Source organism: Sapajus apella, unplaced genomic scaffold, assembly GCF_009761245.1.
Source record: "Sapajus apella isolate SASKATOON/1434 unplaced genomic scaffold, GSC_monkey_1.0 scaffold66, whole genome shotgun sequence".
In the NCBI taxonomy this organism is placed as follows: domain Eukaryota; kingdom Metazoa; phylum Chordata; class Mammalia; order Primates; family Cebidae; genus Sapajus; species Sapajus apella.
In genome coordinates, this window is record NW_022437006.1 from 1,754,480 (window position 1) to 1,770,845 (window position 16,366).

At 39.7% G+C, this 16,366-nt stretch overlaps 1 long non-coding RNA gene across 1 annotated transcript; it reads right to left on the reverse strand.

Annotated features, from left to right (window-relative positions):
• Window positions 1–1,988: 1,988 nt before the first annotated feature.
• LOC116530277 lies at window positions 1,989–15,906 on the reverse strand. Its single transcript, XR_004259916.1, has 3 exons — window positions 15,757–15,906; window positions 9,060–9,062; window positions 1,989–2,026 (listed from the first exon to the last, which is right to left on the reverse strand). It is a non-coding gene; the product is annotated as an uncharacterized LOC116530277 (long non-coding RNA).
• Window positions 15,907–16,366: the final 460 nt, after the last annotated feature.

Consider the following 16,366-nt stretch of genomic DNA (forward strand, 5'->3'; position numbering starts at 1 on the left):
CTGGAGTGCAGTGGCACAATGACTCAAACTCCTGCAAAGACCAGCAAGCTAAGATCCACTGGCTTGAAATTTTTGCAGCCAGCATAGCAGTCTGAGCTTGACCTGGGACATTCTAGCTTGGTGGTGGGAGGGGCATCTGCCATTGTTGAGGCTCTGGGAGGTGGTTTTAACCTTGCCTGTGTAAACAAAGTCTCTGGGAAGTTTACACAGCAACAGGGTGGAGTCCATGGCAGCTCAGCAAGGCCTCTGCAGGCAGTCACTAAACTCCCTTCTTGCTGGGCAGGACATCTCTGATAAAAGGCAGCAGCCTGTTAGGGACTTATAAATAAAGCCCCCACCTTCCTGGGACAGGACACCCGGGAAAAGGGGCGGTTGTGGGTTCAGCTTCTGCAGACTTAAATGTCCCTGACTGGCAGCTCTGAAGGGAGCAACAGATCTCCCTGTACAGTGCTAGAGCTCTGATAAGGGACAGACGGCCTCCTCAAGTGGTTCCCTGACCCTTGTGTATCATGACTGGGAGTCACCTCCCAGCAGGGGCTGACAGGCACCTCATACAGGAGAGCTCTGGCTGGCATCTGGTAGGTACTCTTCTGGGATGAAGCCAAAAGAATATGTTAACTTTTCCTCCAGGGTCCACAAGGGGCATGGTTTCAAAGGCAAGAACATCCCAGCAATATGCTTGACCTGACTTCTTTCATGTATCCATCTGGGAGCCTAAATGTCTTTGTCTAACTTTCAGATGCGTGGGAAGGTAGACTGGCTAGGTTAGCTTCTTTTGTTTAGAAAAGGCCATGAAAAGCTATGGGAGGACTCTGGGCCAAACAATCAGATGTCAGAATCAAAGATCAGACATTCCAACATTTGAAGGACATCCTCTTGTGGGACAATAACTTGGATGGGGTGGGAATAACTGCCAGATTAAAAGACCTCCTGCCCCTCACCTGTGCAGATTTCCCACAACAGTGTGGGAATTGGCTTTTCTCTCCCTACTTCTCTTTCTCTCTTTGCCTAATAAATCATTTTTCTGCAAAAGCTCTTGGGGTCCTATATTTCCATGAATAATATCACCATGCCAAGACCTCTTACCTATTCTTGGGTGGATGAGAGCCAAAGGACCTGTGCACACCGGGGCATCTCCCACTAGGGAGCTGAGCCTCCCCTGCAACCCACAACCTGGTCTCAAAGCTACCAGAGGAGGGAACTGGCAGCAATCTTTGCTGTTCTGCAGCCCCTGCTGGTGATTCCCAAGCAAGCAGGATTTAGAGTGGACCTTCAGCAAACTCCAGCAGACCTGCAGCAGAGGTTCCCGACTGTTAGAAGAAAAACTAACAAAACCACAAGGGATCACAACTCCTCACCAGCAAAGGAACAAAACTGGATGGAGAATGAGTTTGATGAATTGACAGAAGCAGGCTTCAGAAGGTGGGTAATAACAAACTTCTTTGAGCTAAACAAGCATGTTATAACCCAATGCAAGGAAGCTAAGATCCTCTAAAAAAGGTTAGATGAAATGCTAACTAGAATAACCAGCAAAAAGAAGAACATAAACAACCTGATGGAGCTGAAAAACCGAGCATGAGAACTTTGTGAAGTATATACAAGTTTCAATAGTTGAATTAATTAATCGGAAGAAAGGATATCAGAGATTGAAGATCAACTCAATAAAATAAAGTGAGAAGGCAAGATTAGAGAAGAAAGAGTGAAAAGAAATGAGCAAAGCCTTGAAGAAATATTGGATTATGTGAAAAGACAAAACCTACATTTGATCAGTGTACCTGAAAGTGATGGGAAGAATGAAACCAAGTTGGAAAACAGTCTTTAGAATATTATCCAGGAGAACTCCCCCAACTAGAAAGGCAGGCCAACATTCAAATTCAGGAAACACAGAGAACACCACTAATATTCCTTGAGCAGAGCAACCCCAAGACACATAATTATCAGATTTACCACGGTTGAAATGAAAGAAAAAATGCTAAGGGCAGCCAGAGAGAAAGGTTGGGTTACCCACAAAGGGAAGCCCATCAGACTCACAGCAGATCTCTCAGAAGAAACCCTGCAAGCCAGAAGAGAGTGGGGGCCAATATTCAACATCCTTAAAGAAAAGAATTTTCAACCCAGAATTTCCTATCCAGCCAAACTAAGTTTCACAAGTGAAGGAGAAATAAAATCGTTTACAGGCAAGCAACTGCTGAGATATTTCATCACCACCAGGCCCGCCTTACAGAAATAATGCCACATATCTACAATCATCTAACCTTTGACAAACCTGATAAAAACAAGCAATGGGGAAAGCATTCCCTGTTTCATTAATGATGAAGGGAATACTGGCTAGCCATATGCAGAAAACTGAAACTGGATCCCTTTCTTACACCTTATACAAAAATTAACTCAAGCTGAATTAAAGACAAACGTAAGACCTAAGACCATAAAAACTCTGGAAGAAAAACCCAGGTAATACCATTCAGGACATAGGCATGGACAAAGACTCCATGACTAAAACACCAAAGGCAATGGGAACAAAAGCCAAGATTGACAAATATAATCTAATTAAACTAAAGAACTTCTGCACAGCAAAAGAAACTATAATCAGAGTGAGCAGGCAATCTACAGAATGTGAGAAATTTTTGCAATCTATCCTTCTGACAAAGGTCTAATATCTAGAATCTACAAAAAATTTAAACAACTTTACAAGAAAAAAAAAAAAGACAACAAATAACCCCATCAAAAATTGGGAGAAGGATATGAACAGACACTTCTCAAAAGAAGACATTTATGCAGCCAACAAGCGTATGAAGAAAAGCTCATCATCACTGGTAATTAGAGAGATGCAAATCAAAACCACATTGAGATATCATCTCATGCCAGTTAGAATGGTGATTATTAAAAAGCCAGGAACAACAGATGCTGGAGAGGATGTGGGGAAATAGGAATGCTTTTACACTGTTGGTGGGAGTGTAAATTAGTTCAACCACTGTGGAAGAAAGAGTGGTGATTCCTCAAGGATCTAGAAATAGAAATATCATTTGACCCAGCAATCCCATTGCTGGGTAATTACCCAAAGCATTATAAATTATTCTAGTATAAAGACACATGCACATATGTTTATTGCAGCAGTGTTTACAATAGCAAAGACTTGTAACCCAAATGTGCATCAAAGATAGACTGGATAAAGAAAATGTGGTACATATACACCATGGAATACTATGCAGCCATAAAAAAGGATGAGTTCATGTTCTCTGCAGGGAAATGGATGAAGCTGGAAATCATCATTCTCAGCAAAGTAACAGAAGAATAGAAAACCAAATACTGCATGTTTTGACTCATAAGTGGGAATTGAACAGTGAGAACACATGGATGCAGGGAGGGGAACATCACATACTATGGCCTCTTGGGGGGTGAGAGAATAGGGGAGGGAGAGCATTAGGAGAAATACCTAATGTAGATGACAGGTTGATGGGTGCAACAAACTACCATGGCACATGTATACCTATGTAACAAACCTGCACGGTCTACACATGTACCCCAGAACTTAAAGTTTATATATATATATAAAGAAATCCATTTAATCAGAGAGGACACAAACAAATGGAAAAATGTTCCATACTCATGGATAGGAAGAATTAATATCATGAAAATGGCCATACAGCCCCAAATAATTTAGAGATTCAATGCTATTTCCATTTAATGACCATTGACATTCTTCACAGATTTAGAAATAACTATTTAACAATTCATATGGAACCAAAAAATGCCTGAATATTGAAGACAATCTTATGGAAAAAGAACAAAGCTGGAGGCATTATTCTACCCAACTTCAAACTATACTACAAGGCCACAGTAGCAAAATAGCGTGGTACTGGTACAAGAACAGACATATGGAACAGAATAGAGGACTCAGAAATAAGACTGCACAGCTACAACCATCTGATCATTGGCAAACCTGACAAAAGCAAGAAATGTATAAAAGATTATCTATTTAATAAGTGATACTAGGAGAACAAACTAGGCATATGCAGAAAATTGAAACTGGATCCCTTCCTTACATCATATATAAAAATTAACTCAAGATGGATTAAAGACTTAAATGTGACATCCAAAACTATAAAACTGCAGAAGAATGTCTAGGCAATACCATTCAGGATATAGGCAAGGGTGAAGATTTCATTATGAAAATGTCAAAAGCAATAGCAAAGAAAGCAAAAATGGACAAATGGTATATAATTAAACTAAAGAGCTTCTGCATGGCAAAAGAAAGTATCATCATACTTCTGTGAAGAGTGAGGAGGCAACCTACAGAATGGGAGAAAATTTTTTCTATCTATCCATCTGACAAAGGTCTAATATTCAGTATCTACAAAGAACTTAATTTACAAAACAAAATCAAAAAGCCCTATTAAAAAGTGAACAAAGGATATGAACAGATACTTCAAAAAAGACATACATACAGCCAACAAACATGAAAAAAAGAGCTCAACATCACAGATCATGAGAGAAATGCAAATCTAAACCACAATGAGATAACATCTCACAACAGTTAGAGTGGCTATTATTAAAAGGTCAAAGTACAACAGATGCTGGTGAGGTTGCAGAGAAAAAGGAACACTTTTACACTATTGGTGGGAATGTAAATTAGTTCAGCCATCGTGGAAGACAGTGTGCAATTCCTCAAAGACCTAAAGGCAGAAATACCATTGGATCCAGCAATCCCATTACTGGGTATATACCCAAAAGAATATATTAATAAATCATTCTATTTTAAAGATATATGAAGATGCAGCAGTATTCACAATAACAAAGACATGAAATCAACCTAGATGCCCATCAGCAGTAGACTGAATAAAGAAAATGTTGTACGTACACACCATGGAATGCCATGCGGCCATAAAAAGGAACAAGATCATGTCCTTTTCAAGGACATGATGAGTTGGAAGCCCTAATCCTGTGCAAACTAATGCAGGAACAGAAAACCAAACAGCACACGTTCTCTCTTATAAGTGGGAGCTGAACACTGAGAACACATAAATACATGGGGAGGAACAACACACACTGGAACCTATTGTGGGGGTGGAAGGAGAACATCAGGAAGAATAGCTAGTGGATGCTGGGCTTAATACGTAGGTAATGGGATGATCTGTGCAGCAAATCACCATGGCACACATTTGCTTCTCTAACAAATCTGCACATCCTGCACACTTATCCCTGAACTTAAAATAAAATTGAATAAAAAGAAGAAATACATTTTATAAGACTATAGCTGCTTATAGTGATTCTTCTGGTAGATCTGTACAAAGTAAGTTAAAAACTCCTGGAAAGAATTCACCATTCCAGATGGCATTAAGAACATTTGTGATTCATGGGTGGAGGTCAAAACACCAATATTAACAGGAGTTTTGGAAGAATTAGATTCCATCCCTCATGGATTACTTTGAGGAGTTCAAACCTTTAATGGAGGAAGAAACTGTAGATATGGTGGAAATAGCAATAAAACTAGAATTAGAATATGTGACTAAATTGCTTTAATCTCATGATAAAACTTGAAAGGATGAGTTGCTTCTTATGGATGAGCAAATAAAGTGGTTTCTTGAGATGGAATTTACTTCATTTGAAGATGCTGTGAACATTGTTTAAATGGCAACAAAGGATTTAGAATATTTTATAAACTTAGTTGATAAAGCAGGACAGTTTGAGAGGATTGACTCTAATTTTGAATAAAGTTCTACTGTGAGTAAAATGCTATCAAGCAGCATTACATCACGTACTACAGACAAATCTTTTGTGGATGGAAGTCAATTGATGCAGGAAACATCACTGTCATCTTATTTTAAGGAATAGCCATGGCAACCTCAACCTTTAGCACCCACCACCCTGATGCACTCATCAGCTATCAACATCGAGGCAAGATCCTTCATCAGCAAAAAGATTATGACTTGCTGAAAACTCAGATGATTATCAACATTTTGAATGACAAATGATTGTAAATTAAGATTTTTTTTCATGTAATTAACTCTTATTTATTTACTTAGTTAAAAAAATTATTTCCATAGGTTATTGGGGAACAGGTGGTGTTTGGTTACATGAGTAATTTCTTTAGCGGTGACTTGTGAGATCTGGTGCACCCATCTCCTGAGCAGTACGCATTGCACATAATTTGTAGTCTTTTATCCCTCACACCCTTCCCACCCTTAACCTCTGAGTCCCCAAAGTCCACTGTGTCATCCTTATGCCTTTGCATCCTCATAGTTTAGCTCCGATTTATGAGTGAGAACATATGATGCTTGGAGTTACTTCATTTAGAATAATAGTCTCCAACACCCAGGCCACTGTGAATGCCATTAATTTATTGCTTCCTATGACTGAGTAGTATTCCATCATATATACCATAGTTTCTTTTTCACTTGTTTATTCATGGGCATTTGTGTTGGTTCCAAATTTTTGCAATTGCGAATTGTGCTGCTATAAATATGCATGTGCAAGTATCTTTTTTGAATAATGACTTCTTTTCCTCTGGGTAGATACCCAGTAGTGGTATTGCTAGATCGAATGGTAATTCTACTTTTAGTTCTTTGAAAATTCTTCACACTGTTTTCCATAGTTATTATTCTAGTTTACCTTCCCACCAGCAATGTTGAAGTATTCCCAGTTCACTGCATCCATGCCAACATCTATTTTTTTTTAAATTTTTTGATTATCGCCATTCATTGAAGAGTAAGGCGGTATTGCATTTTGGTTTTCATTTGCATTTCCCTGATCATTAGTGATGTTGAGCATTTTTTCATATGTTTATTGGCTATTTGCATATCTTCTTTGGAAAACTGTCTATTCATGACCTTAGCCCACTTTTTGATGGGATTATTTTTTTCTTGCTAATTTGTTTGAGTTTATTGTAGATTCTAGATATTAGTATTTTGTCAGATGTATAGATTGTGAAGATTTCCTCCCACTCTGTGGGTTGTCTGTTTACTCTGCTGACTGTTCCTTTTGATGTGCAAAATCTCCTTAGTTTTATTAAGTCATAGCTATTAATCTTTGGTTTTATTGCATTTGCTTTTAAGTTCTTGGTCATAAAATCCTTGCCTAAACCAATGGCTAGAAGGATTTTTTCCCAGTGTTATCATCTAGTATTTTTATAGTTTCAGGTCTTAGATTTTAAGTTCTTGATACATCTTGAGTTGATTTTTGCAAAAGGTGAGTGATGAAGCCTACATGTGGCTTGCCAATTATCCCAGCATCATTTGTTGAATAGAGTTTCCTTTCTCCACTTTATGTTTTTGTTTGCTTTGTTGAAGATCAGTTGGCTGTGAGTATTTGGGTTCTCTATGCTGTTCCATTGGTCTATGTGCCTATTTTTGTAGCAGTATCATGTTGTTTTGGTGAGTATAACCTTATAGCATAGTTTGAAATCAGGTAATGTGTTGCCTTCAGATGTGTTCTTTTTGCTTATTCCTCCTTTGGCTATGTGGGCCCTTTTTTGGTTCCATATGAATTCTTCTAGTCTTTGAAGAATTATGGCGGTATTTTGATGGGAATTGTATTGAATTTGTAGATTGCTTTTGAGTTTACAATATTGTTTCTATCCACCCATGAGCATGGGATATGTTTCAATTTTTTTGTGTCATCTGTGATTTCTTTCAGCAGTGTTCTGTAGTTTCCCTTGTAGAGGTCTTTCACCTCCTTGATTAGGTATATTCCTAAGTATTTTATTTAATTTTTGCAGCTATTGTAAAAGGGATTGAGTTCTTGATTTGATTCTCAGCTTGGTCCATGTTGGTATATAGAAGAGCCACTAATTTGTGTACATTAATTTTGTACCGGGAAACTGATGATTTTTTAAAAAATCACTTCTAGGAGCTTTCTAGAAGGAGTCTTTAGGGTTTTCTAGGTAAACAATCATATCATCAGCAAACAGTGACAGTTTGACTTCCTCTTTATCTATTTGGAATGACCTTTATTTCTTTCTCTCATTTGATTGCTCTGGCTAGGATTTCCAGTACTATGTTGAAGAAAAGTGGTGAGAGTGGGCATACTTGTCTTGTTCCAGTTCTCAGAAGGAATGGTTTCAACTTTTCCCCATTCAGTATTATGTTGGCTGTGGGTTTGCAACAGATGGCTTTTATTTCATTGAAGCTTGTCTCTTGTATGCTGATTTTGCTGAGAGTTTTAATTATAAAGTGATGCTGGATTTCGTCAAATGCTTTTTCTGCATCTGTTGAGATGGTCATGTGATTTTTATTTTTAAATCTGTTTATATAGTATATCACATTTATTGACTTGCATATGTTAAACCATTGCTGTGTCCCTGGTGTGAAACCCACTTGATCATGCTGGATTAACTTTTTGATATGTCATTGGACTTGGTTGGCTTGTATTTTGTTAAGGATTTTTGCATTTATGTCCATCAGGAATATTGACCTGTAGTTTTTTTTTTTTTTTGATTATGTCCTTTCCTAGCTTTGGTACTAGAATGATGCTGGCTTCATAAAGTGATTTTCTCTATCTTTTGAATAGTGTCAATAAGATTGGTACCAATTCTTCTTTAAATGTCTGGTAGCATTCTGCTGTGTATTCATCTTGTTGTGGACTTTTTTTGGTTGATAATTTTTAAATTACCACTTCAATCTTACTGCTTGTTGTAGGTCTGTTCTGTTCGCGGTATCTAATTCTCCCTGATTTAAGCTAGGAGGGTTGTATCTTTCCAGGAATTTATCTGTCTCTGGGTTTCCAAATTTATGCAAATAAAGGTGTTCACAGTAGCCTTGAATGGTCTTTTGTATTTCTGTGGCATCAGCTGTAACATATCCTGTTTTGTTTTTAATTGAGCTTATTTTCATTTTCTCTCCTTTTTTTGGTTAATCTTGTGAATGGTCTATCAATTTTTATTTATCTTTTCAAGGAACCAGCTTTTTGTTTCATTTATCTTTTGTATTTTTTGGTTTCAATTTCATTTGGTTTTGCTCTGTTCTTGGTTATCTCCTTTTTTCTGCTGGGTTTGGGTTTGGTTTGTTCTTGTTCTTCTAGTTCCTTGAGGTGTGTGGCCTTAGATTGTTTGTGTTATTTCAAACCTTCTAATGTAGGCATTTAGGGCTATACACTTCCTCTTAGCACTGTCTTTGGTGTATCCCAGAGGTTTTGATATGTTTTGTCACTATTGTAGTTCAGTTCAAAGAATATTTTAACTCCTATCTTGATTTCATTTTTGACCCAATGATCATTCAGGAGCAGGTTATTAATTTCCATATAGTTACATGGTTTTGAAGGTTTCCTTTAGGTGTTGATTTCCAGTTTTATTCCACTGTGATCTGAGAGACTGCTTGATATAATTTCAAATTTCTTAAATTTATTGAGGCTTGTTTTATGGCCTATCATATGGTCTATCTTGGAGAAAGTTCCATGGGCTGATGAGTAGAATGCATATTCTGTGGTTGTAGAATGTTCTGTAAATATCTATTAAGTCCATTTGTTCCAGGGTAGAATTTAATGCCATTGTTTCTTTGTTGTCCTTCTGTCTTGATGACCTGTCTGGTGCTGTCAGTGGAGTATTGAAGTCTCCCACTATTATTGTGTTGCTGACTATCTCATTTCTTAGGTCTATTAGTAACTGTTTTACAAATTTGGTATCTCCAGTGTTAGGTGCATATATACTTAGGATTGTGATATTTTCCTGTTGGACAAGGCCTTTTATAATCATATAATGTCCCTGTTAGTCATTTTAAACTGCTGTTGCTTTAAAGTTTGTTTTGCCTGACATAAGAATGGATACTCCTGCTTGCTTTTTGTGTCCATTTGCATGGAATGGCTTTTTTCACCCCTTACCTGAAGTTGATGTGAGTCCTTATATGTTAGGTGAATCTCTTGAAGGCAGCAGATAGTTGGTTGGTGAATTCTTATCCATTCTGCAATTCTATATCTTTTAAGTGAAGTATTTAGGCCATTTACATTCAACATTAGTATTGAGATGTGAGGTACCATTCCATTCGTCATGCTATTTGTTGCCTGTATACCTTTCGTTCTTAAATTGTGTTTTTGTTTTATAGGTTCTGTGAGATTCATGCATTAAAGATGTTCTGTTTTGATGTGTTTCCAGAATTTGTTTCAATATTTACAGCTCCTTTTGTCAGTTTTTATAGTGCTGGCTTGATATAGTGGTGAATACTCTCTCCATTTGTTTATCTGAAAAAGGCTGTATTTTTCCTTCATTTATGAAGCTTATTTTTGCTGGATACAAAAGTCCTCATTGATAATTGTTTTGTTTTAGGAGGCTGAAGATAGGGCCCTTATCCCTTCCAGCTTGTAGGGTTTCTGCTGAGACATCTGCTATTAACCTGATAGGTTTTCCTTTATAGGTTACCTGGTGCTTTTGTCTCACACCTCTTAGGATTCTTTCCTTCATCTTAACTTTAGATAACCTTATGATAATGTGGCTAGGCAATGATCTTTCTGTGACGAATTTTCCATGGGTTCTTTGGGCTTCTTGTATTTATATGCATAGGTCTCTAGCAAGGCTGGGGAAGTTTTCCTCAATTATTTCCCCAAATATGTTTTCCAAACTTTTGGATTTCTTTTCTTTCTTGGGAACACCAATTATTATTAGGTTTGGTCATTTAACATAATCCCAGACTTCTTGGAGGCGTTGTACATATTTTCATATTCTTTTTTGTCTTTGTTACATTGGGTTAATTTGAAAACCTTGTCTTCAAGCTCTGAAGTTCTTTCTTCTGCTTGTTCATTTCTATGGTTGAGACTTTCCAGAGCATTTTGCATTTTTATGTGTGTCCATTGTTTCCTGAATGTTTATTAATTATGCTATCTATTTCATTGAGAATTTCTCCCTTCATTTCTTGTACCATTTTTTCACTTCCTTAAATTGAGCTTTGCCTTTGTCTGGTGCTCCCCTGAATAGCTTAATAATCAACCTCCTGAATTCTTTTTCAGGTAAATCAGGAATTTCTTCTTGGTTTGGATCCACTGCTGGTGAGCTAGTGGGGTTGTTAGAGAACCTTGTTTTGTTGTATTACCAGGGTTGGTTTTCTGGTTTCTTCTCATTTGTGTAGTCTCTGTCAGAGGAAAGGTCTGAAGGCTGTTGCTAAGATTTTTTTGTCCCATGGGTTGCTCCCTTGATGTGGTACTCTCCCCCTTTTCCTAGGGATGTGTCTTCCTGAGAGCCAAGCTGTAGTGATCACTGTCTCTCTTCTGGATCTAGCCACCCAGCCAGTCTAAGAGGCTCTGTGCTGGGACTGGAAGTTGTCTGCACAGAGTACTGTGATATGAACTGTTTGTGGGTCTTTAAGCTATGGATATCAGCACCCCCTGCTCTGATGGAAGTGGCAGCATGGTGAAATGAACTCTGTGAGTATTCTTAGCTCTGGTTGTTTAACTCACTATTTTTGGGCTGATTGGCCTCCTGCTGGAGGTGGCGCTTTAAAGAGAGCCTCACCTGTGGTAGCATGGAGAGGCATCAGGCAGTGGGCAGGGCCTTAGAACTCCTAAGAGTATACCCCCTTTGTCTTCAGATACCAGGGTGAATTGGGAAGGACCATTAGGTGGGGGCAGGCTTAAGCATGTCTGAGCTTAGACTCTCCTTGGGTAGGCCTTGCTGCAACTGTTGTGGGAGATGGGGGTGTGGTTCCTAGGTCAATGGAGTTAGGTTCCTAGGAGGATTATGGCTACCTCTACTGTGTCATGCAGTTGTTAGGGAAGTGGGGGAAAGCTGACAGTAACAGGCCTCACCCAACTCCCATGCAACCCAAAGGCCAGTCTCACTCCCATTGTGTCCCCTCCAACAGCACCAAGTGTGCTTCCAGGCAGTGAGTGAGCAGGGCTGAGAACTTGCCCCAGGCTACCCATCCCACCAGCTGTGAAAGCAAGTAGGGCTTTCATGCTTCCCTTGGCTGTGGAGTCTGCACACCAGATTCACACCCTACCCTGAGTTCTGGCCAGGAAACTTCTAGATGAATTCAAATTGTTACAAATTCACTTGGATGTTTCCTTCTCCCTGTGGCCTTTTCCTAGTGCCTCTGGCCACCTTCCCTAAGCACTTCTGTGAGGCAAGGCAGAAATGTCTTGCTAGGGGACCCAGCAAGCCCACAGGCCTTTTCCTGCTGCTTCCTCTATCCCTGTGTTTTGCTTGGCTCTCTAAATGGACTCAGCTCCAGGTAAGGTAAGAAACTTCTCCCACCATCTAGACCTTCAGCTTCCCCAGTGAGGGTGTGTGTTTGGGGGTGGATGATCCCCATTTCCCACTTCCACAGTTTGGGCACTCATAGTATTTACGGTGTCTCCCAGGTCCTTCGGGAGAAATCTGCTTCCTTCAGAGGGTCTGTGGGTTCTCTTGGCTTTCATGATTTATTCCTGCAGTTGTTCTGGAGCAAAAGTTAAGGATGCAAGCCTCCACATGCTGCTCTGTTCATCTGAGTGGGGGCTGCAATCTAGTCCTGCCTCCCGTTTGTTATGATCTCTCCTGTAACTCAAGATCTTTGCTTTTAAAAAAACATAATGCTATTGTAAACTTAGTGGACTAAATTATAATATAAACATAACTTTTATGTGTACTAGAAAACCAACAATTTTGTGTGACTTGCTTTATTTTGATATTTGCTTTATTGTGGTGGTCTGGAATTGAACCTGCAATATCTCTGAGTCATTCCTGTATTGAAACGATTTTTTTGGGGGCTAAGAATTCTGACAGTTCTTTTTAATACTTTGAAAACGTAATCCATTTTTTTCACTTGCATTACTTTTGAAGAGAAATCTACTAAAACTCTTAACTTGTTACAAAGCATCTTGTTGCTTGCTGTTTTAAGATTTTTCTCCCTGTCATTGGTTTTGAGCAATTCTATTATGATGTTCTTTTAAATAATTTTTTATTTTGATTTTAAGGTCTGGGGTGCATGTGCAGGATGTGCAGGTTTGTTACATAGGGAAACATATGCCATCATGGTTTGCTGCATTTATCAACACATCACCTAGGTATTAAGGCCAGCATACATTAGCTATTTATCATGATGCTCTCCCTTCCGCCACCCCGTCTTCAGACAGGCCCCAGTGTGTGTTGTTCCCCTACCTGTGTCCATGTGTTCTCATTGCTCATCTCCCACTTATAACTGAGAACATGTGGTTGGTTTTCTATTCCTGTGTTAGTTTGCTGAGGATAATGGCTTCCAGCTCCATCCATGTTCCTGCAGAAAACATAAACTTGATTCCTTTTTATGGCTGCATAGTATTCCATACTGCATATGTACCACATTTTATCCAGTCTGTCATTGATGGGCATTTGGGTTGATTTCATGTGGGGCGTTTGGGTTAATTTCATGATGATCTGGCTCTACCTATAATTTTCATGCTTATCACCTTTGTTTTATGCTTCAGTCCTGTTGTATTCCTTTCAGATCTTTGAAATCACCACACACTCTCTTAACTCCGTTATTTCTTGATTCTATTTCTTCTACCTGGAATGCTACATCTCATGTCCTCCAACTTATGCTGTTTTGTGCTTTTGCTATGCCCTGTGAGGGGGCCTATGTGTTTCCACTTTAATTTTTTTGTGACCCAGCACAGGGCCTACAGCATAGCAGGTATTAAATAATTATGCTCTAAATATTAAATAAAAATTAATGGGAAGATAAAGAAGCAATATTCTATAGAACAAAGTCTTTACCATAAAAGTCTTTACAATTCTATCAGAGATAGTAAATACAGACTCAACTATACTAAAATGCTGTATGCAGTAAGCAAAATGCTATAGAAGAGATGAAATGTGGAATAGGAAGAACTCCAGTCTGCAGTTCCCAGTGAGAGTGACCCAGAAGGCAAGTGATCTCTGCATTTCCAACCTCGGTACCAGGTTCATCTCACTGTGACTGGTTAGACAGTAGGTGTAGCCCAAGGATGGCAATCTGAAGCAGGGTGGGGCATCACCTTGCCCAGGAAGCACAAGTGGCTGGAGGACTCCCTCTCCTAGCCAGGGGAAGCCATTAGGGACTTTTCGTGACACTCTGGCTCAGATACTGCACTATTATGATCTTTACAACTTGCAGACCGGGAGATTCCCTCTGGTGCCTACACCACCAGTGCCCCAGGTATCCAGCACAAAACTGGGTGGCCATTTTAGCTGCAGCAGTTTCTTTTTTTCTTTCATACCCCAGTGGTGCCTGGAACACCAGCCAGACAGAACCGCTAATTCCTCTAAAAGAGGGGGCTGAAGGCAGGGAGCCAAGTGATCTGGCTCAGTGGGTCCCACACACACAAAGAGCAGCAAGCTAAGATCCACTGGCTTGAAATTCTTGCAGCTAGCACAGCAGTCTAAGCTCTACCTGGGATGTTCTAGCTCCATGAGGTGAGGGGCGTCTGCCATTGCTGAGTCTCTGGTAGGCAGTTTTAACCTTGCCTGTGTAAACAAACTCTCTAGGAAGATTACATAGCTGCTGGGTAGAGCCCGCTGCAGCTCAACAAGGGCTCTGCAGGCAGACTGTCAACTAGACTCCCTTCTTGCTGGGCAGGGTGTCTCTGAGAAAAGGCAGCAGCCTGTCAGTGACTTATAAATAAAGCCCCCACCTTCCTGGGACAGAGCACCTGGGAAAGGGGGTGGTTGTGGGTTTGCTTCAGCAGACTTAAATGTCCCTGCCCAGCAGCTCTGAAGGGATCTCCCAGCACAGTGCTTGAGCTCTGATAAGGAACAGACTGCCTCCTCAAGTGGCTCCTTGACCCTCATGTATCCTGGCTGACATACACCTCATACAGGAGAGCTCTGGCTGACATCTGGAAGCTACCAGAGGAAGGAACAGGCAGCAATCTTTGTTGTTCTAAGCTCCCACAGGTGATTCCCAGGCAAGCAGCGTCTGGAGTGGACCTCCAGCAAACTCCAGCAGACCCGCAGCAGAGGCTCCTGACTGTTAGAAGAAAAACTAACAAACAGAAAGAAATAGCTTCAACATCAACAGAAAGGATGTCCACTCAGAGACCCCATCCAAAAGCCACCAACTTCAAAGACCAAATGTAGATAAATCCAAGAAGATGGGAAGAAACCAATGCAAAAAAGCTGAAATCTCCAAAAACCAGAACACCTATTCTCCTCCAAGGGATCGCAACTCCTCACCAGCAAGGGAACAAAACTGGATGGAGAATGAATTTGATGAGTTGACAGAAGCAGGCTTCAGAAGGTGGATAATAAAATTCTCCAAGCTAAATGAACATGTTCTAACCCAATGCAAGGAAGCTAAGAACCTTGAAGAAAGGTTAGATGAAATGCTAACTAGAATAACCAGCATAGAGAAGAACATAAATAATTTGATGGAGCTGAAAAACATAGCACAAGAACTTCATGAAGCATACACAAGTTCCAATAGCCAAATCAATCAAGTGAAAGAAAGTATATCAGAGATTGAAGATAACTCAATGAAATAAAGGTAGAGGCAAGATTAGAGAAAAAACAGTGAAAAGAAATGAACAAAGCCTCCAATAAATATGGGATTATGTGAAAAGACAAAATCTATGTTTGATCGGTGTACCTGAAAGCAACAGGGAGAATGAAACCAACCTGGAAAACACTCTTCAGGATATTATCTAGGAGAGCTTCCCCAACTTACCAAGGCAGGCCAACATCCAAGTACAGGAAATACAGAGAACACGACAAAGGTATTCCTCGAGAATAGCAATCCCAAGGCAAATAATCATCAGGTTCACCAGAGCTGAAATGAAGGAAAAATTGCTAAGGGCAGCCAGAGAGAAAGATTAGGTTACCCAAAAAGGGAAGTCCATCAGCACACAGCAGATCCCTCAGTGGAAACTCTACAAGCCAGAGGAGAGTGGGGGCCAAAATTCAACATCTTAAAAGAAAAGAATTTTCAACCCAGAATTTCATATCCAGCCAAATTAAGCTTCGTAAGTGAAGGAGAAATAAAATCCTTTATGGACAAGCAACTGCTGAGAGATTTCATCACCACCAGGCCTGCTCTACAATAGTTCCTGAAGGAAGCACTAAACATGGTAAGGAACATCCGGTATCAGCCACTGCAAAAACATACCAAATTGTAAAGACCATCAACACTATGAAAAAACCGCATCAACTAATGGGAAAAACAACCAGCTAGCATCAAAATGGCAGGATCAACTTCACAACATAACAATATTAACCTTAAATGTAAATGGGCTAAATGTACCAATTAAAAGACACACACTGGCAAATTGGATAAAGAGTCAAGACCCATCAGTGTGCTGTATTCAGAAGATCCATCTCATGTGCAAAGACACACATAGGCTCAAAATAAAGGGATGGAGGAAGATTTACCAAGCAAATGGAGAGGAAAAAAAAAAAAGTAGGAGTTGCAATCCTAGTCTTTGATAAAATAGACTTTAAGCCAACAAAGATCAAAAG